Genomic DNA, 21814 nt, shown 5'->3' with positions numbered 1-21814 from the left:
ATTCCACCAACCCGCATTGGAGCAGTGTGGTGGAATATGCTCTAAACCATTTGATCAAAGGGAGAGGAGGCCTTAGCCCAGCAGTGACACCAGAGACACAACAATACTCAGCATTACCGTTGGGTGATAGAATGTGATGTGTGTGATATCTCCCGCTCCAGAGCTCTACTATCCAGTAAAATCAATTTGTATAGTTTTATTTTGTTTTTGTTTTATGCTTTTAAAGTTTAAACGACTATCGGCACGCTTTTAGGTTCAAATCTTGTATTTTATTTCGGACGGAAAACAGTATGACGCTCTCTTTGCTGTCATTCCCCATTTCTACTCCAAGAGTGTGCGTGGTGCTTAAAAAGCATACGTTGTTGTTAGCGTGTGCGTGGTGCTTAAAAAGCATACGTTGTTGTTAGCGTGTGCGTGGTGCTTAAAAAGCATACGTTGTTGTTAGCGTGTGCGTGGTGCTTAAAAAGCATACGTTGTTGTTAGCGTGTGCGTGGTGCTTAAAAAGCATACGTTGTTGCTAGCGTGTGCGTGGTGCTTAAAAAGCATACGTTGTTGTTAGCGTGTGCGTGGTGCTTAAAAAGCATACGTTGTTGTTAGCGTGTGCGTGGTGCTTAAAAAGCATACGTTGTTGCTAGCGTGTGCGTGGTGCTTAAAAAGCATACGTTGTTGTTAGCGTGTGCGTGGTGCTTAAAAAGCATACGTTGTTGCTAGCGTGTGCGTGGTGCTTAAAAAGCATACGTTGTTGTTAGCGTGTGCGTGGTGCTTAAAAAGCATACGTTGTTGCTAGCGTGTGCGTGGTGCTTAAAAAGCATACGTTGTTGTTAGCGTGTGCGTGGTGCTTAAAAAGCATACGTTGTTGCTAGCGTGTGCGTGGTGCTTAAAAAGCATACGTTGTTGTTAGCGTGTGCGTGGTGCTTAAAAAGCATACGTTGTTGTTAGCGTGTGCGTGGTGCTTAAAAAGCATACGTTGTTGCTAGCGTGTGCGTGGTGCTTAAAAAGCATACGTTGTTGTTAGCGTGTGCGTGGTGCTTAAAAAGCATACGTTGTTGCTAGCGTGTGCGTGGTGCTTAAAAAGCATACGTTGTTGTTAGCGTGTGCGTGGTGCTTAAAAAGCATACGTTGTTGCTAGCGTGTGCGTGGTGCTTAAAATAAATACGTCGTTGTTGTATGTTATTATAGTAAAATAAAAAATAATAATAATAACGATACTATTTATTAATTTGACTCCATATTTATTGATTGATTTTTTTTAATCACAAATTATTTCAATGACTATCAATTCAGACGTCATCTGGACGTCTCCTGATTCTCAAATTAGTTTACTCAATGGAAAATAAATATCTTCAAGTATTTGAGACGGGACATTTACCATGTTTTTTATTTTTATTTGGTGGAATTCGATATTTCGACATTATCTACGAAAGTCATGTTCACGAGACTCGTGAACATGAAACATGGTAAATATCCCGTTTTAAATACATGTTGTAATAAAAATAACCATGTTAATTTAAAATCTTAAATATCTTTAATTTCAAAATGTATTTTTATTATGTTATCATGTATTTATTATATTTTTTCAATTCGTAGTGAATATTTTTGAACAATATTTGTACCGCAATAGGATAATTAAATTAGGCAGCAATGAGACAATATATTTATTACTGAACTAGAATTGTCAATTGCGGCTTTGTGATCGGAAAATTAAAAATAACAATTATTACTGTGCTATTTACAATGCAACACGACTGTTTAATTCCAAAATATATATTTGTTTTGGCCAAAATAGTTCTTCAATTTTGAACATGAAAATGTACAAAAAGATATTTAGGTTGTTGAAATATATATATATATATATATTATTATTATTTACAACATTAACATTATAAACACAAATTAATCACCTGAAAATTCAGTGGTGATTGCCTGGGTTTGAACCCGCAATCATCAGTTAAGATGCACGAGTTCTAACCACTGGGCCATCTCGGCTTTATAACATTATTTACTAATATTATAAATGCTGTCTGTTAGTCTGACAGTCTGTGACTCTATGAACTTTGGCATGAAGTTTGAATCCCGAGGAAGGGTATAAATTTTTTTATTCTTAAACTGAGCATCCAAAGCACGAGTCAAGTTGCGAGTGACGTCTAGTTTACATGTACACAAAAGTTATGAATATACATTTGCTATAAAAAAAATTCTTCTTCAGATGAATACCGTACATTTATCATATTATATTTTCATAACTTAATTTCTACGTACATATATTACATACATATTCATTATCATAATATGAGTTCTCATTATATCGTGTCGTTTGTTTGATTAGTTTATTATTAATCTGCTAAACGATTAATTTCCGACAAATGAATATTTTACACGACAGTTAATTCGGTGTTGTTTGTTTGTCATTTATGAAAAAAATTAATATAAAATATATACTATGTGAAATAGATTTTGGTATATTTGTAGTAATAAATAAATTTCGACACAAGCTATGTAGGATGTCGTCCCATACATATATATGTATATATATGTCGCAGCGTCAGATAATTAAATACTTTGATTGTAATCTCTTAGTTTTGAGATTTCATTCGGGATGGCCAGTGAAGTCAATCACTCTTTGTCACGTTAAAAAAACATAACATGTCAGTTGTCAAGAAGGAGAAGACAGATGTGGTCGCGGCCAATGAAATATTGTAAAAATCAATATACGATAATCCAGCTATCGATTTGTTGTATTATTTGTGAATATGTATGACGAAGATGATGATCCCGAACCAAACAATATTGCCGGCTCGCCGTTATATATTTAAACATGTATGGTTTTAATAATACTCACTTTTAGCACAACTGGATGAAACAGCAGCATATCAACTTCTATACTGTTCTACCATGACATCGCCATGGCTGTAATATTTGCTAATATAAAGTAAGTACCCAGCTTCAATAACTTCCCTCCTTACATCTGGCTTACAAGCCACCAAGTAAATATATTTATATACATACATCCTGCCTAGAAATCATTGAATATTAAGTCTACACTATATGGTCCCTAATATAAACTTATATGGAATATAAATAAAACATAAACATAATCAGCCTGTAAATTTCCCACTGCTGGGCTAAGGCCTCCTCTCCCGTTGAGGAGAAGGTATGGAGCATATTCCACCACGCTGCTCCAATGCGGGTTGGTGGAATACACATGTGGCAGAATTTCGTTGAAATTAGACACATGCAGGTTTCCTCACGATGTTTTCCTTCACCGCCGAGCACGAGATGAATTATAAACAAATTAAGCACATGTAAATTCAGTGGGGCCTGCCTGGGTTTGAACCCGAAATCATCGGTTAAGATGCACGCGTTCTAACCACTGGGCCATTTCGGCTTATATGGAATAATATGCCATTTATTACGTACATATTCATTTTCATTCTTGAAATTTTCTCAACTTGCGTTCAGTGCACTCTCATGACTTGATCGAGCTGTTGCCCAACACGACCGGAGTGGAGACCGGAATGGTGTAAATACAGCTTAATTATATATGGCGACATTTTGATAGCAAGCTATAGTTAAATATTAACATTAGTGGATCAAAGTAACTCCATAAGAGTGTTTATTTTATATTTAAGTTTTAGCATTGCATATTAGATGACAAAAAATCTTGAATTGGAGACAAGTGTTCATGTAATGGAACGCAACACAAATTGTTTATTTTTTTTTATCACCGCTGGCGCCGTCATCGCTCTGTCTGTCAAAAACTCAATATGTATTTTAAAACCGTTTCTTTTTTAAATTCATTAAACTAATTTTATAATTCATTTAAGTTTAATTTACCACAACCACGCAAAATTCAATATTCCTTTAACAAGACACTAATTTATATGATTGGCAATTACTTGGCATTTGCCAACAAAAAAAAAAAAAACTTGATTTGACAATACATCAATTGAAATCATGTACGCGTTGATAGTTTTCCGAAAAATTACTATTAGTTGTAAACGTAAAATGAATTTAAAGAATATTTCTACCAACAACATAAGACTAAATATACTAATAAAATAACAGGCACGTGCAACGCCTACAATACAGATAAACCAGTGGGTCTCTAGTAAACAATGTTTAATTCACTACAGGCAGCCATTATAAAGGTACAGTGATCCCGTTTACCTTAATCAAGGGAGGTTTAGAGAATTTCAGATTGGTATGAATTTCAGGGCACGTATAAAATCTTAGTAAATTAATTATTTACTAAGTTTTTATAGAAAATTAACATATATCACAAATGAAACCGAAAAGTGATTGATATTCGATTTGATTCAAGCTTTATTTTATAAAGTAAGGTCGCCCGCGAAACTTCGCGTTTATTCAATAGATTTTTAGGAATTCGAAACCTATGACAGGTTTTGTTTTGATTTAATTTCATCGTAAACTGACGACATCTGTTCGCACGTTTTCCATTTGTTGTTTTTACAGCGCTGTTCTGTACCCGGCAGTAACTCTTTCCGCTCTCTAAAATTAATTCTTCGTTAAATTGTAACAATTTAGTAAATTGCAATCATGAATTTTCTTTTATTTTCTGCACATCTGCGGCTGGAGCTCTTCAAAATCCATAACCAATCTTTTACGTGCAGCTATCGTCCCATCATCACTGGGAAAAAAATCGGCTTACGCTTAATATATAAGATAATATTAACATATCTCATTATAACTTTTGCAAGCATTTACCTTTGATTTTCGATTTTTGATGTTTGATGTACGAAATCGTTAATATTTCTTAGAGCGCCATTGTCTATGGGCGATCGAAAGCACTAACCATCAAAAACTTGCACATCCATCTACCTATTAAATAAAAAAAATATATATAACAAACATTACAATTATTTACTTTAGTTTTCACAGCGCCAAATTTAGTGTTCCCTGTAGGGGGTAGAAAAAATCGTAACCGGAACAATTTTTCCATAACGAAGTTAGAACAGTAATAGGCGACGCACTTTAGTTTCTAACCCATTTAATTGTAATACTAGAATTCAATTAAATAGCATTAGCAGACGCCAGTGTCGGGTAAGTGGTTCCATTCCCGGAGTAATTGTGTCACGGATGACGCATTAAGACTACCTCAGGAGGTCTAGGCTTATATTTTATTATACATTAAACTATGTTTGTTTGTGGCCAATTTCTTCAACATAGATCCAAAAAATATATTGTATTTAAATATTATGAGATTTTTGATTATCTATTACGTCCAAATTCTACAATTTTTTTTGTAGCGGCTAAACTGTTAGTTGTTAGTGAAATGTTTTTTCTTCATTAAGCAGTATTTTATAAATCACTTTGTATTGCTTCAACATTATTAATATCAACATCGCCAATCAAGATTAAAATATAAAACAGTATGTGTAACTACAGGCACACGGACAGATAGTGCTTTTCAGGGTTGTTTGAGTATGTTAGCAATGGTTAATATTTATAATTTTTACTTTGCCAATGGCCAGTCGTCTCCACTTACAATTTGGTGGTGTATTTTCCCCTCCAACCGATATACTTATGTTAAAAAAAAGTTTATTGTATTTTATCTTTCGAAGGATTTTCATCATAAGTTTAAAATGTACTGGTAAATGTACGTAATAATTATTTTGTCATTCTAGTAAATACGCTATTTTGAGAGCACTATGTCGTGGCCAGCTGATTTTATTAGATAATTACGGCATGGCTACGTGATAGCTATTATGTAAGGACTTTATTTAGTCAGCAATTAAAACGGTTGCAAGGTAATACAGTAAATCTTGAAAAACATTTTCATGTAAAATGTTGCTAAGATGAGTCTTTCTGTCATTCGCGCTGTCAAAAAGTTATTAGATCTCTTGTAGAGCCAAGCTTCTAACTCTCCATGCCCGAATTCTACTAGGCCTAACTTCAGAAACTCTACACCATACATACTCTACATTCACATGGGCGTAAGGTGAGAAATTTATCCACTGTTCATTACTTTTCTGTTATACAATAGTATCATGATGAGGCTTTTACAAAACTTTTATCGATAATTCATCTCGAGTTCAAGTTATTCGAAAGATGACTCTGAAGTGATGGTATTTCGTACAAAAAGCTTCAATCTCTTTTAACTGGAGATCAGACCTTTATAATAGTTATATGTGTATAATTCGTAAATGTTTGTAATGCACATAAAAATAATTAGTATCTAGAGTTCCAGAAATACATTTGTGCTAACAATGATTGCATCAAAACGAATTGGAAATTATTTCAGATTTTGTTCTCAATTGAAAATATAACAAATTTATTTGATTTGGCAACAACAAAATTTGGCACAATACTAGACTTTAATTATAAAAAACCTATATCTGTACATATCGGATTTTCTGTTAATTACATTAAAAGGCCGGTAACGCACCGGCAAGCCCGGTGTTGCAGATGTTCATCGGCGGTGGTAATCACTTTCCATCAGGTCTCCTGCTCGTTTGCCAGGCATAACGTAAAAGAAAAAAACATTTTGACTTCTTATCATGACTTATAATCATGCAGACCCTGAGGTCCTTAGTAACATATCAGAGTTTGAGAGTTGACATTGTTTTGCACTCCCGTACTTTGGAAAAGTCGTTAAGGCAAAGTCCTGCACCAAACTTTTTTCCAATCGTATCATATTGCTGTTCCTTCGTATTATGAAAGCGAATATAAATCTAATAATATTATTAGCGTAATTGGCTTGTATCTGTTGAGAATAGCCGCCTTAGTAGGAATCGGTCCAGAGAGTATAACCTAAAGAATATTAATGATTTGTCCACGACGAGTAGTATATACTATAGGCTGTATTACAAATACATATATATATATATATTATCGAAGGAAATATACATACATAAATATAAGGAATGATGTATTTATAATATTATATATATTATAAATTCAAAATGTTTTTATCGGACAACCAAATGGGCTAGTTGATGGTCATTTCTCCCGTAATTTATGGCACTGTAAGAAATATGGATACCTGATATCATCAACTACCAATCATGAAAACTAAGATGTTATGTATCGTGCACCTCTAGTTACTGGCTCACTTACTCTTTAAAACGGGACAAAACAATACTAAGTTTTGCTGTTTGGCAGTAGAATTATCACGAGCACCTATCTAGAAAGTGTACAAAGCCCTGCCAATTATGAACTCCCATTACTGATTATGACACCAATCAGACCATAAATGTTTTGAGTATTACAAATTTCAACAGCTTTATCCACCATTCTGTTCCAATGCGGATTAGCGTATACAAATGTTAAATAATTTCATTCTACACGTGCAGTTTATCTCACTTTTTTTTCGTTCGTTGCGGAGCATGAGATGATTTTTTTTTTTGGGTATTTGCCTGGATTCGAACCTGCAAGCGTTTATCGAGTTGCATTTGTTTTATCCATTGTGTTACTTTGGCTTTTAATTTTAAATACACTATGAAATATATTTCTTAGTATTTAATTTTATTTAAAGTTCATAAAATTGTGACTTTAAAATTGAATCGAAATTTAAATACAGCGTTATTTGCGATTCGAGAATCTCTGCAAATTAAACTAGATACCCGTGTAAGTGTTCCACTCGAATCAAATTGAGAGTCGGTTTAGACGTGTATATAATATGTTCATACGCGTAACGTATATTGTACAAATTTGTGTATGTAATGGGAATTGTAATTAAAAAATAATGCAATAATCTAATCGTGTTACTTAACAAGTGAATGTCCTATAAGACGACAGCTTATACTCATTGCATAAGGCTTCTGCTAATTTATACTAACCACTAGCTAAACTATTTTCGACATTTAGTAGTATAAATTTATAAACTCTCAAAATTCCAAAGAATCCATCAAAATCTCAATAGCTGATGCACTCGTGAGAGCTAAGTGGACTGTATTAAAATTAATAAAAAGGGGCTGTTACCCCGAAATCCGGCCACTTACTCTCGAAGACACTTTTCTTCTTGGGGTTAGTCCACACACTTGAAGACCATGAGCCAAGAAATAGGGGATATTATTTGTAGGAGGATAATCGTCCGTTAGCTAATTTTAAAACCCGACGCACTTCGATTACGGTTGAGTACGATGTACGTCTTGCATCAAAATCATATCATGGCTATAACAAATGCTACACAAATTAATATATGCTGTATTTTAGAACAGCTGATTTTAGAAAACATGACTTAACAATCTCGTACTCTTCAACTTAAATAATAATTTGTAGGAAAAATTGATATATTGCTATCCTTAATGGTGAGTATCGAACGAGTATTAGTTATTCCTGTGATTCGTGAATTAATATTTCTTATAAATATTGCAAAAAAATATTATGACTATCTAATTAGATGAATTTAATAAATAAAATTGCTGTTTCTTCTGTAAGTAGATGTTCTATGAGAAAATACAATTCTATAACCAGTACCCCTAGTACGAGTTTCAATACTTCATGCGTTAATAACGTGTCGACTTCTCGAAAACGTTAACCAAATATTTGTATTAGTATGAGTTTGACATTACACGTTTGCGTCAAAACCATCGAGCTACTCGAAATAGACTACACCACAATTTATATTTCCATCTCACTTACACGCGCTAAAAAAGGTGAGAAAAATATATTCGGCCATTTTTGTTGTATTTGACATTTGTCGCAAAGTATTGTCTCTAAAATTTTGAAGGTTATATTATCTTATTTTACAATGTTTATTTTATTAAAAGAAATATAAACTGTGAATGTATTCATTTGTAAGTGTTTTAGTAGTGATGAATAAAGAAGAAATTACATTGAAACATGATTGACTTAAAGATTAATTTATCGGAGTTTTAAATTATTATAAAATTCATCAAGAGGTACGTAAATATAAATTTATTATTACGCTTAATATAAAATACGATCCGTAATAATTGTAAGGATCGTAAATTTATAATAGAGATTAGAAACGTTTTAAAAACTTATAAACAGTGTATATTGTTTTTAATATAGAGGAATTTGAGTTAAACTAACTAACCTAACCTACAAGTATTGTAAATTTAATTTCCTTACAATTTTACATATTTAAATTGTTGTTCTAATTTGTTTATAAAGTTTAATTTGAGACTAAGTGGCTTACTTCGCGTTTAATTGCGATGTGTCTTGTGTGTTAATTTAAACAAACATACATAGATTAATTTTATAGATAATATCCTCTTTTTTGTGTGAAAATTTCCATAATAAATCAAACTTAACCAATTCAAACTTATGTTTAAATGATTATGTTATATTGCTAATACCCAAATGATGTTTGCTTTTCTGTATATTATAATAATATGCATATCTAATTATCATTAAATTTATATCTAATATATTTTTTTATTATCTAATATTTCTATTAGTAGATTATAATTATTCTATTATCGTGATTATTTTATATGTTTGTGAATTTTTTAATAAAAAATATTGTTTGTGATTATAGTTCCAAAGAAGAAATACAAACCTAGACACTACTACAAATACATCCATGCTGCATTTTCCAGTGTGATGCTACATCTATAACTTCAAGAAACTTTGTAAAAATATAGTTTAATATATTTAAAACAAATAATAATTCTTTCATAAATTTTGTTTTATATTTTCCTAAAATATAATTATATGTACTACATATGTACATAAACTTTTTATTTAAATTAAACAATAAAGAGTAACACTAGTACTAACAAATTGTCGAAAACCGCCCGTTATTTCGACTTCAAACTCGATAACGTTAATTATAAAAACTCTTACTACCGATTTTAGTTCCTCTGCGTTTACGCTTGGGGCGCTGATATGATTTGTATGAAAAGAAAACCGAAAGTAAATTACTTGAAGTTTACTGTCAAACTCGTAGTAAGGGTACAGAACATAATGTCTATATGTAGCTCGTTAGTTCAGGATAGTTCTAGAACAAATAAGCGTCGCAAGTGTAGCAGAAGATGGAAACTAGTTTAACGATACCTTTAACATAGTTGGACGATGAATGGAAAATTGAATTTCCACAGTGCAATGTTTGACCTACAGGCTAATTGGGAACTAGAAACACAAACTTCGTGTACGGAACGAAATCAATGTATATTCACAATGAAAAATAACAACGAAAAAATTACCATTTCAACTCACGAGAGAGTCAACTGACCTATTGAACTTTTTGGCTCAAACGTTACATCTTTACTGGACTTTTTCACTTGTGATCATTGCAAAAATCTGTCGGCATATTTTAATGAGCTGTTTTCAAAATTGAGCCGAGATGGCCCAGTGGTTAGAACACGTGCATCTTAACCGATGATTTCGGGTTCAAACCCAGGTAGGCACCACTGAATTTACATGTGCTTAATTTGTTTATAATTCATCTCGTGCTCGGCGGTGAAGTAAAACATCGTGAGGAAACCTGCATGTGTCTAATTTCAACGAAATTCTGCCACATGTGTATTCCACCAACCCGCATTGGAGCAGCGTGGTGGAATATGCTCCATACCTTCTCCTCAACGGGAGAGGAGGCCTTAGCCCAGCAGTGGGAAATTTACAGGCTGATTATGTTATTATGTTTTTCAAAATTCAACTTTGATTTTAACAACGAGGCCTTGATTATTACTGCATATTTTATCGACTGTAATGTATTATTTGGAAAGCGTAGACATGTAAACCGTCAAACACACAAATGGAGTATTTGTTTTGAAACATTTGCGTTATCTCCAATTTTGTACCTATTTATTTGGACGGAAATTTCAAAGAAAAATGATTGGGAGATAGGGCGTAACTTTAGAAAAAGGATGAAATCAGATAGGATGAACCAGATAAAACGGGGAAAGGAATAATAATAGGTGTCCATTAGTATTACATTTCCAAAATGATATACCATGCTATTATAATGTACCGGTGCGTTATAATCTATAATTATATATTTATGCCTGCCATCCCATGACATTCAATTTTTGTTATAATGATCACTTTTCTTTTGATATTATATATGTTTAACTTCAACGATATTTATCATTTAAATTAAAAAATTAAAACAGGTTATCAAAAACAACACGGACATACTTTGAAAATAATACAATTTTAACAGTTGTTGGTGATGCTGTACTCCTAACTGATTCTAGCCGAATTTAATATAGTTACCAAGTATATAGAACCAACAGATGCACTCCCTGTTTCAAATTATTGTATTCAAATATTTTGACATGATGTCGAAGTTTCGATACACATCTGCGGAGTTATTCTGTGAGAACTCGATATGAAATATTCAAAACCTTACAGTGATACGATATTTTACGACAAATGTATTCTTGATATTCTATAATTATTATTTTTAACGATCGTGTTCTAGAGTGAGTTTTTAAATTATTCTTACAGTGTAACTCTATTGTACTTCATGATACTCACTCGCATTTGGGTGTTGCAATACATCATTCAATTGTACCTTGCGCATAAATAAAATGTAATGTTGTTGTAATTAACAATTCGTCGACCTCCGTGGTCGAGTAGTGTGTACACCGGTTTTTATGGGTACGCCATTCCGAGGTTCCGGGTTCGATTCCCTGCCGAGTCGATGTAGAAAAAGTTTATTAGTTTTCTGTGTTGTCATGGGTCCACTGTTTGTGGTACCGTCGTAACTTCTGATTTTCCATAACACAAGTGCTATAACTACTTACATTGGGATCAGAGTAATGTATGTGATGTTGTTCAATATTTATTTGTCCAATATAATTATATTTTGTAACTATTATAACCCGGGACTTAAACTTAGTTAAAACGAATTGTGAAGCTGTAGGTCGAAGTTAAATTATTGAAATCATACTTAGTGGTAGAACTTTTTTTCAGATTTTGTAGGTGCTATCCATTTATCAGACATTCTTCCGCTAAACTGTAATTAGTATTGTTATGTTCCGGTTTGAAGTGTACGCCAGTATATAACATGACATAACAGGTACAAGGGTCATATCATCTTAGTTCCTATGGTTGGTGGGGCATTGACGATTGAAATGGTTAATATTGCTTATAGCACCTCTGTCTATGGACTGACCACTTACTACCAGCTGGTCAAGGTGCCCGTCAACATATAGCATAAAAACAAGTAAAGCATGTTTGTTGGTAACACATCAAAACGTGAACATTATCATTGACAAAGTGTATTTAACTAAATTCAACATTGGTTGACCTTTCCACAAAAATAATATCCATGTTGAAATGTGTTTTCCTACAAATAACCTTAATGGTCTCTTCATTCCAGATGCCAGATTCCAGAAGACCAAGACAGCTACTAATGAAGCGGTAAAACGATATAACTTTAAAACGGCCATAAAGAACAGATACCGCCGTGCTGACCAAAATGAGGGTACTTTCAATTTATCTTCCTTAGAGCAAACGTTGTTCGCGGAATTCAAGGCTGTTACAATGACGCAAACTGTTTTACTTAGAAATGTTGCTTTGGCGGTGATCAGATAATTAATGCTTTGTCTCTTTCTGTTGATTGTCAAATCAGTGTTGCCAGACTGAGCAATTAGTGTGTTGTGTGTATAAGTAAAGCTGTTAGATTTTTTTTTTTATATTTATTTTTAATCTGTAGTTTTTTTTGTTAGTGCACTCTTCATATGCCAGGCAGGGCCGTTGGTTGTTATAATAGTCAAAAATAGTCTTGCAGACACATGGCTGTTATATTTAGAATAATAAACAGAAAGTCAAAAATGAATGGCGCTTGAGAAAGTTTGAGGAATAATCAAATCATACATTCTATGTTCGAATGATTATATTACGTAATAATAATAAAAGCTGAATTGATACATGTATGTATACTCAGATCATAGAACAAATGGTAGACGGTGAGGGCGGAACATTATACTGAAGCAACAAAAGCGAATACAAAGTCAAAAACGAATCCAAATTACCGATAGTGCGAAACCTATGGGGAGTATATAATTTTAGAGTAAGAAGTATCTAAATTCATAAACAAGCATCGAGTCAGAAATAAATATATATATGTTTTTCAAAGTATACCCCATAAAAGTGTAAAATAGGTATTGTATGTTAATATGGGGAGTTCTTAATTTATATTGAAAGGATAATGTAATTTAATATTAAATATTCTGAGTAAAAATAATTATATAAATATTTCGTCGTTTTTGGAAACTCAACCTTAAACGGGAGAACCATTTACAAGGATGGAAACATTATTAGGAAAATAAAAAAGTAGTCATATCCGTTTGAAATTTACTATTTCTGATTTTTATTGATAAAAATGTATTTCCAAGCTTTTGGAAATTTCACCACTCAGATGAGAAAATGGGTGGCAATTTTTGTACTTATGTGTATGTATTCATGGGTTAGCAAGTTTATACAGACATACTTAACGCCCTCGGCTTTGACCGCGTTTTTTGGTAGAGTCGTAGGTTTAAAAAGTACCTACTCTATGTCCTTCCTTGGGGTTCAAGTTTGCGGCATACTAAATTTATTCAAATTGTAAATCAAAGCATAACAGGAAGAGTTACTTTCGCATTTATGATAGATAAATAGATAGATAGAAAGATAGATATATTCTAAAAAAACTTCATATACATCCTTCTAAGTGCAAATGAAATGTATTTTGCATTTGTACTGTCTCAATATCAATATCCTATAGGGAGATATAAGAAATACGTATTCTGTATACAATCTAAATACTACAATGAAATTTGTATAATTATACGCATTTATTGTCAGTATTAATTAAGATATATCTTTACATACATAAAACTTCCATACGTGTGTATGTAACTGAACTCCTTAAACGACCGAGAAATAAAAAAATAAAAAAATGTGTTTATATGAACGGTTGGACGGTTTGGACTGGCGCTGTGTTCGAAAAGTAAATAAAAGTCTCATTTCATTTGGCCGAAGTCGGGACGCGATATCTGATGAGTGGGTATTATTTTCGATATTCACATCAACTATGATAATTTTCAGTTGTCACGTGTTCTTCTACAACATACTGACGTAGCCATTTGTGATAAAAAAATCCTAATTAAACTTTTTGATGCCTCGATATGACGATATGTATTTCGAAGTTCTATATTTGAAAGTAACTTACACTAATTTTACATTTCGCTCAAACGTCAACATAACGCTCAAATAAGCGTCTCAATTTCCAATCATATTGTAACAGATGATCATACAATGTTATTGTTAATTAATGTCAAATTCTCGTATATATGTACGAGAAATCACTGCTAATCGTGTCCCAAATAGGAGTACTATTCAGCTTCCAAGTTGGGTTCCAAAACCCAACGCTGATTTTCAATGGCTCTTTGTAGCTGTGGCGATCTATCTTTGTATAAAGACCCAAGTATATAATTCTAGTATGTTTTTAAAAGTAATTCTAAGTAAGCAAGGCAGCCACTGATTTCTACTATGGCTTCTTCCGAAAAAAACCGCTGAGAAACTAAAACTTTACTGTTTATAATAGTTACTTTACATATTTAAAAACTAAATATATTTATTTATATTTGATGAAATTCGGTATCGTCGTATTTTTCTTTCCAGAAGATTCATAAAGTTATGAGTAAAAATACATATTTACATAAAAAAATTACACGGACTTAGTTCGAGCCTTCTGGAAATGGTCTAATATTATCTATTGTTTCCTAAAGGCAGCACTTTGTAAAGTCAATTGTAAGAACCCTTTTCTGCTTATTACGCAAAGGCACGAAGAACATTTTTACCCTTTTTTTCGCTCAGGATGAGTCCTCGGGGCGCGTAAAGCCCAAAAATTATTAGAAGCGTCATCTCCACATCCATAAAGTCGAAACGACCCCTGGGCTTTCATTTGTATCTCGAATAATTTGCTTAATCATTTCGGGGATCAAGTTATTGCCGTTCTCTTTTGTTGCGCTAAATTTTAACGAATAAATATCATTCAACTTAGTAGATCTTTTAATGGTGTTTGTTTTTTATGTAATTTGGTTTATTCTAATGTCAATTTATATGAGGTACTGGCTTCTTCGCGTGGTTTTATCCGCGTATCAATGCTGTAGCGATAGATGGCGCTAATTGAAAATGTGACATTATTGAATGGTGCTCTCTTTAAAATCTTCATTTATCGTCCTCCATATTTGGTAGGGAATTACATATCGACGGTACTTACTTAAAGAGTTTGAATTGGCACATAAGTCTTTTCACTCTTAAGGCTTAGTTGTGTACTATGTATTACGAACTGTAATTTTCAAAACTGACTGTAACGGCTTATCTGACAATCGTAAAAGTATTTATCTTTTTAAGATGTATCATACGCTAGGGCATATTATATTGGATGCGCACGAGTGTGAAGGGATGAGACGGATGAGATGGTCCCAACTATTAACTTTTTTTTTATTGTATAGTTTGGCGTACGAGCATATGGGCTACGTGATGACAAGTGGTCACCACCGACAATAGACAATGGCGCTGTAAGAAATTTTAACAATTTCTTACATTGCCAATGCGCCACCAACCTTGGGAACTAAGATGCTATATCCCTTGTGCATGCAGTTACATTGGCTCACTCACTGGCTCACTCACCATTCAAACCGGAACAAAACAATTCTGAGTAGTATTGTTTGACGGTAGACTATCTGAGGAGTGGGTGGTACCTACCCAAATGGGTTTGCACAAAGCCCTACCACCAAGTAAGTTCCTACAAATATATATATGTATATATTTTTTAATCAGAGTCTTGATATTCTTAACATCATAGAAGATTAAAGATGATATATGTAAGATTATTTTCAGAACTATTCAATTCATTAATAAACATAGAAGTATGGCCTAAATTATAAGCCTGCGACAAATTTACTTTTATTGGTGTTCGCGCGGTCGAGTTTGCATATTAACTCTAAAATAACATTTTACCTTCGTATTTATAACATTAGCACGGATAACCTTGTAACATCATATGATTGAATAACACATTAATATTATAATATAACGACCTCAGTGGTCAACTAGTGTGTACACCGGTACAGAAAAAGTTTATTAGTTTTCTATGTTGTCTTTGGCGTGTGTGTATGTGGTACCGTCGTTACTTCTGATATTCCATAACACAAGTGCATTAGCTACTTTTTTATTCTAGTATTTTTAAGAGGTCTTTATTTGCTACTTACATTGGGATCAGAGTAATGTATGTGATGTTGTCCATTATTTATTTATTATTTTAATATTTAGTAGATATTTAAATATATTTTTAATAAAATTAGAAAAAAATCATAGTTCTGAACAACAAACAACAATTTCATGTTGTAATAAATACATCTTTTTTTTCACATCAATATTAAACGACGAAGGTGACGAATTGATATGATCATATATAAATAAATTAACGTCATGTAAACTGTTGAAAGCATTACCTTCGTTTGATTCACCATTCGATCCCCGGATAATACTTCGGCGTAAACTTTAACCTTTCTCAATAAATGGGCTATCTACGGCAAAATTTCGATTTTGTTTGATTGATTTACACGAAAAGAAAATAAACTGTTTAGCTTTAATCCGAGATGGCCCAGTGGGTAGAACGCGTGCATCTTAACCGATGATTTCGGGTTCAAACCCAGGCAGGCACCACTGAATTTACATGTGCTTAATTTGTTTATAATTCATCTCGTGCTCGGCGGTGAAGGAAAACATCGTGAGGAAACCTGCATGTGTCTAATTTCAACGAAATTCTGCCACATGTGTATTCCACCAACCCGCATTGGAGCAGCGTGGTGGAATATGCTCCATACCTTCTCCTCAACGGGAGAGGAGGCCTTAGCCCAGCAGTGGGAAATTCACAGGCTGATTATGTTATTTATGTTTATGTTTAGCTTTAAAATGGTAGCATAGACGTAATATAATAACAAAAAAACTTTACTTACAAATTATTAGCCTTTGTTTAATTTTAGTGAACGGACAGTATTAACTTCTCTGTATTGAACTTATTTGTGTTTTGGAAACTGAGGTGATTTTTTTTTTTTTTTTATAGTAGAGGTGACAAACGAGCAGGAGGCTCACCTGATGGAAAGTGACTACCACCGCCCATGGACATCTGCAACACCGGGGGGCTTGCAGGTGCGTTGCCGGCCTTTCAGGAAAGAGTACGCTCTTTTCTTGAAGGTTCCTAAGTCGTATCGGTTCGGAAAAACCGCCGGCGAAAGCTGGTTCCACAGAGTGGTTGTGCGAGGCAGAAAGTGTCTTAAAAATCGCGCTGTTGTGGATTTTCGGACATCTAGGTGGTGCGGGTGATATTTTGTATTTCTTTTTTAACGTGATAGGTAGGCGGTAGGGCCATAGGGCGGTAAGGTATCATAATCGCCCATATAGATTGGCGTTGTACGAAATATTAACCCTTCCTTACATAGCCTATGCGCCACTAACCTTGGAAGGTATGATGTTATGCCCCTTCTGCCTGCAGTTACACTGGCTCTCTCGCCTTTCAAACCGGAATACACCATTAAGTATTTTTGTTTGGCGGTAGAATATCTGATGACTGGGTACCCGGGTACCCTGGGTAGTCGGGCTTCCACAAAAACCGTACCAATAAACGTTGAATTTTTCTTTCATTTTTTTACAAAAACATAAATTAAGTTCTTTCTTAACAGTGCACTTTGTAATCACGTACACGACGTACGTATGATTGTCTTCATAGCCGAGCATGAGATTATTCACATAATCTTCGTTTTAAATTCACGTGTTCTATGTATTATATATATAGGCCACCTTAGAATAGTCTAGACGAAGATATACCAGGATGAGTGTACTAACATTAAGATTTTCCTAATCAAAGGTTTGTGGTGAACAGAATCAAAATCTTAAGAATAATTTTAAATAAAGATTATTGTTACCAAACGATAGTATGGTACAAAACACCATATAGGCATTCTGTTTGAACTAAGTAGGAACTCCTACATATTGACGACATGTATAAAATTAAATTTAAAGAAATAAATAAAGATTTTTTTTGTAATATAGTTTGGAGGAGAGGTAATTGGGCCATAAAAGGTCTAACGGTCCATTGGTACTTTAAAAAATATGGTCTATTCCTTACATTGCTATGCGCTACCAAACTTGGGAGCTAAGATGTTATGTGTCTTGTGCCTGTAGTTACATGGGCTTACTCGGTCTTCAATCCCAGATGAACAGACAATAACAATAAGCTCTACCACCAAGCTTATGATGGCGCTCAGTAATAAAAACACATTCATATAAAATATAATATATATCAAACAATAGAAAAATAGATCAATGACACAACACGTCTGTGGAGTTAATGCATTATTTGAAATAAAAAACAAATGAGCAATTAATAAAACTACTTTTTACGTGCCACAGATTAAATATAAACGAAAAGAGCAACGTTTTTTTTGCGTTTTGGGTATTAATTATGCTTCAACATTTTATAAAAGGGTTTGAGCCTTAATATTTTTTGGTTTTAAACGGTGTTTTACATAGCTTAAATAGCGGCATTTCATTTGAAAAGGGTTTTACGATCAGGCTATGTGTAAAAGTAAATTAGACACTTAATTTAAAAAACGAACGCCGAGTGAGTTATTGTAGTATTTTGGTATTATAAATGTAAATGTGAGTTTATTTATTTGTAACAATTTTACGCCCTAACTACTAATACGATCATTATGAAACTTTGCATTCATAGTATTAGGGGTGAAGAAAACGGCAACCCCTCGAGAAAACCTCCAGCTGCATAATTTAATACAGAAGCGATTGTGGTCTTTCATAAATAAAAATATATTGACTGATTGTTCTGCGCAAAAAAGGCTAAATATTTTGATTAATAAGTATAAAATAAAATAAAAATGTTTTAACACCATGTATATATGACTTTTGTTTATATTTAGAACGTGTGAAGTTTTTTAATGTCTTGGGCTTCAAATTCAGGCCATGAGTATTTTTTATTGATCGTAAAATAACGTTAAAAAATGGTCGTAATAGAAAATGTACACGAAACGATTTATTATGAGTGACGTCACAGTTCCGGTTGTAGATTGTTACGTTCATAATTTACGAGGCGATTTTGAAACAAAGGCAAACTGTTGATGCTTAAAATTTTTAAACCATATATTTTTACTTTGAGTATTAGCTTGTTGGAATATATATATAAAAAAATAATAATAAAATAATCGAATAAATATAAATATATATATATATATGTAGAACTCACCGCTCATCTCCAAGTTGTTTAAAATTAAATATAATATAATTGTTCACTATAAAAATTAGTACTTCAAAGAAATTGCTGCCTTAGTAAATATGTTTTATGTTAATATAATATGTAGTTTATTTATTTTAATAATTACAGTCATTAAAAAACACTAAGACGACGATTTTTATTCAACGTCGAATTAAAAGCATAATAGTGAATCATAGTATTTTTATTAACCATGTAGTGTTAGAGTACTGATTTAAAATGTGTATTTAACGAAGGAACATTATGATTAATTATGATTCATTTAAATATTATAATGTGTACTTATGAATATTATACGGCAGATAGAAAATGTTTTATTACAATAAGTAAAAAATACTTTCGTAATAATATAAATCGTACTTGGTTCTAACCAAGATGAGTACTATTGAGATTTAAGATCGTGTTATATTAGAGTCTGAGTATGTTTGAGTAAGGAGATATTTGTATATATTATACATTATTCAATCTTACCATATTATTCAACACGAACGAAACGAGTCACATTTTTATGTCTATATAAAAACATCACATTTTATATACACAAAACTATATCTAGATTTTTTTATATTTTTTAATAACAAATAAATAATAAAACTAAATTCCGTCACAGTAAACTTAACCGAAGTTTACCAATTTGAGCGTAGCGCTGACGTAGCATTCGCTACGGATGCTACGGCACGACTGAGACGCTACGAGCGCTAAAGATTCATCTCGAACCCAACTGACATTATATTTTAAGTTATGTATTTAACATTACTTGTTTCTTTTTGAAAGGCGTTATGAATAGCTGTTTTTATTTAATACACGACTTTTTCGCACTAGCTTAATGAAAGTTGTATCTCGAAATGTATTTTATTAAATAATATTTTTATAAGACATAATATTTATCACAGAGGCGTTCTGTTTTTACTACTTTTTAATATTTCATCCATTACTAATTTCAAGGCTTATTGTGTTCCTTAAACATATTTTGCTTTCTTTGATATTATTTAGTTTCTACTTTGGTCATTGAATTAACGATTTAACAAAAGCGTTTCGTTCTACGCGCTTGTAGTAAATATAGTTTATATGAATATTATATGGAATTAAAGAATCTATGAATAATTATATGGACATTATTTAAAAAAATGTTTGGTTAATTTAAAAAAAAACATTGAAATAGTTGTCATTGGGTTTGTTCCGGACGTGTCTTTATTCTATCATTAAAATAAAACAATAATTTGTACTGTTAAATTTGGTTAGTGTGATGGTTAGTTTTAATAGAAGCATGAATTAAACACTAGAGAGGATATTAATTTGGGCAGTCTATATTTATTTCAGTAATAATGTATAAATGTTAATTTGATTACTGTAATTGTGTAGGTTGTTTTGTTCATTGCCAGATATAAAAAGATATATTTGTTTGTACAAAAGGTTTTTTTTATTACATATAGAATATTTTTATTTTGACTCAAGTAACACCATATTAACGATTCAAATAACTGTTATTAGTTGTATCTATGAAATATGTTTTTGTTATGGGCGATCCATGATCGTATATCGGTTATGTGATGCGCTTCTACAGAACGACGTTAAAATTCTCCACACTATGGTGCGATCGACTAGCGAACGGTACAGGTGAACTTAAAACAGCATTAATTGCTCGGAGTCTGAACTTTTATTATTTTTATGATTGGTGATTATTTACTCTGTGGTAGGGCGTTTTGTAAGTACCACCGACTCATCAAATAATCTACCATCTTGAGTTCCGGTCTGAAAGTTGAGTAAGTCTGTGTATCTACAGACAAAAGGGACCTCACATTCCAAAGGTTGCTGGCGCATTGGTGATCTAAAGAATGGTTAATATTCCTACAGTGCCCTTGTCTATGGGTGGTGGTGACTGCTTACCATCAGGCTATCCAATTGCCCGTCCATCTGTATACATCTTTAAAAAAACATAGAATACATTGGAAGAGAAAATAAAAATGATAACTGTACTAAATCAAGCAGTATTTTTTTAAAAATAAATCAAATAAAATGATAAGATTAATATCTACCAATTTTAAGGTGCCTTTTATAAAAAATATTTATTGTATAAATATCTACTAAATTAACTATTTTGTATTTTTACTATCAAAACCTTGCAGATATTCTCCTTGTGACATAGTCACCACAAGACTTCCACTTGTGATATAAATACAAAAAAAAAAGGGTAACTGAAAGTGATGTAACAATACCCTTTTTTACAAGATTCATTTTAACTTGCAGTGTTTGTGTGTTTAGTACAAGCAAGCCGAATTAGAACCTATTCCTTGTATACTGAGTTGAATTGTAAATGTAAACATTGGTTCGGTGGATAATGCATTTTTATATTAAACTTGAGTTAGCTTCAGACGAAGGATCGTAACAGTCAACAGCAGAGTCAAATATTGTATACTATGAAAAATTGTTTTTAAAAAGGTGTGTTGCGTATTTTGGATAAAGCATATTTTGAAACGTTGATAATTATCCATGGCATTATTTGACGTATGATATACTTTCCTTCTCATTTGGACCGCGGCTACGAGTGTATTATTAGTACGCCGTACTAAAAGTTAGCTAGTGTAACGAACTATTATCCTT

General features: G+C 32.7%; 1 protein-coding gene across 6 annotated transcripts in view; it reads right to left on the bottom strand.

Annotated features, from left to right (window-relative positions):
* The window catches only part of LOC113395964 (gamma-aminobutyric acid type B receptor subunit 2), a 111539-nt gene extending 91657 nt beyond the window's left edge, over positions 1–19882 (bottom strand). For all 6 annotated transcript variants that reach the window (XR_003368709.2, XM_026633713.2, XM_026633712.2 and 3 more), the window contains exon 1: positions 19685–19882. The gene's annotated coding sequence lies outside the window, so the exon portion shown is untranslated. The remainder of the gene's footprint in view (positions 1–19684) is intronic.
* Between the last annotated feature and the right edge of the window lie 1932 nt (positions 19883–21814).

This window comes from Vanessa tameamea, chromosome 10, assembly GCF_037043105.1.
Source record: "Vanessa tameamea isolate UH-Manoa-2023 chromosome 10, ilVanTame1 primary haplotype, whole genome shotgun sequence".
Lineage (NCBI taxonomy): Eukaryota > Metazoa > Arthropoda > Insecta > Lepidoptera > Nymphalidae > Vanessa > Vanessa tameamea.
Note: the sequence above shows the minus strand (reverse complement) of the source record. Positions and strands in the feature narration are given on the sequence as shown.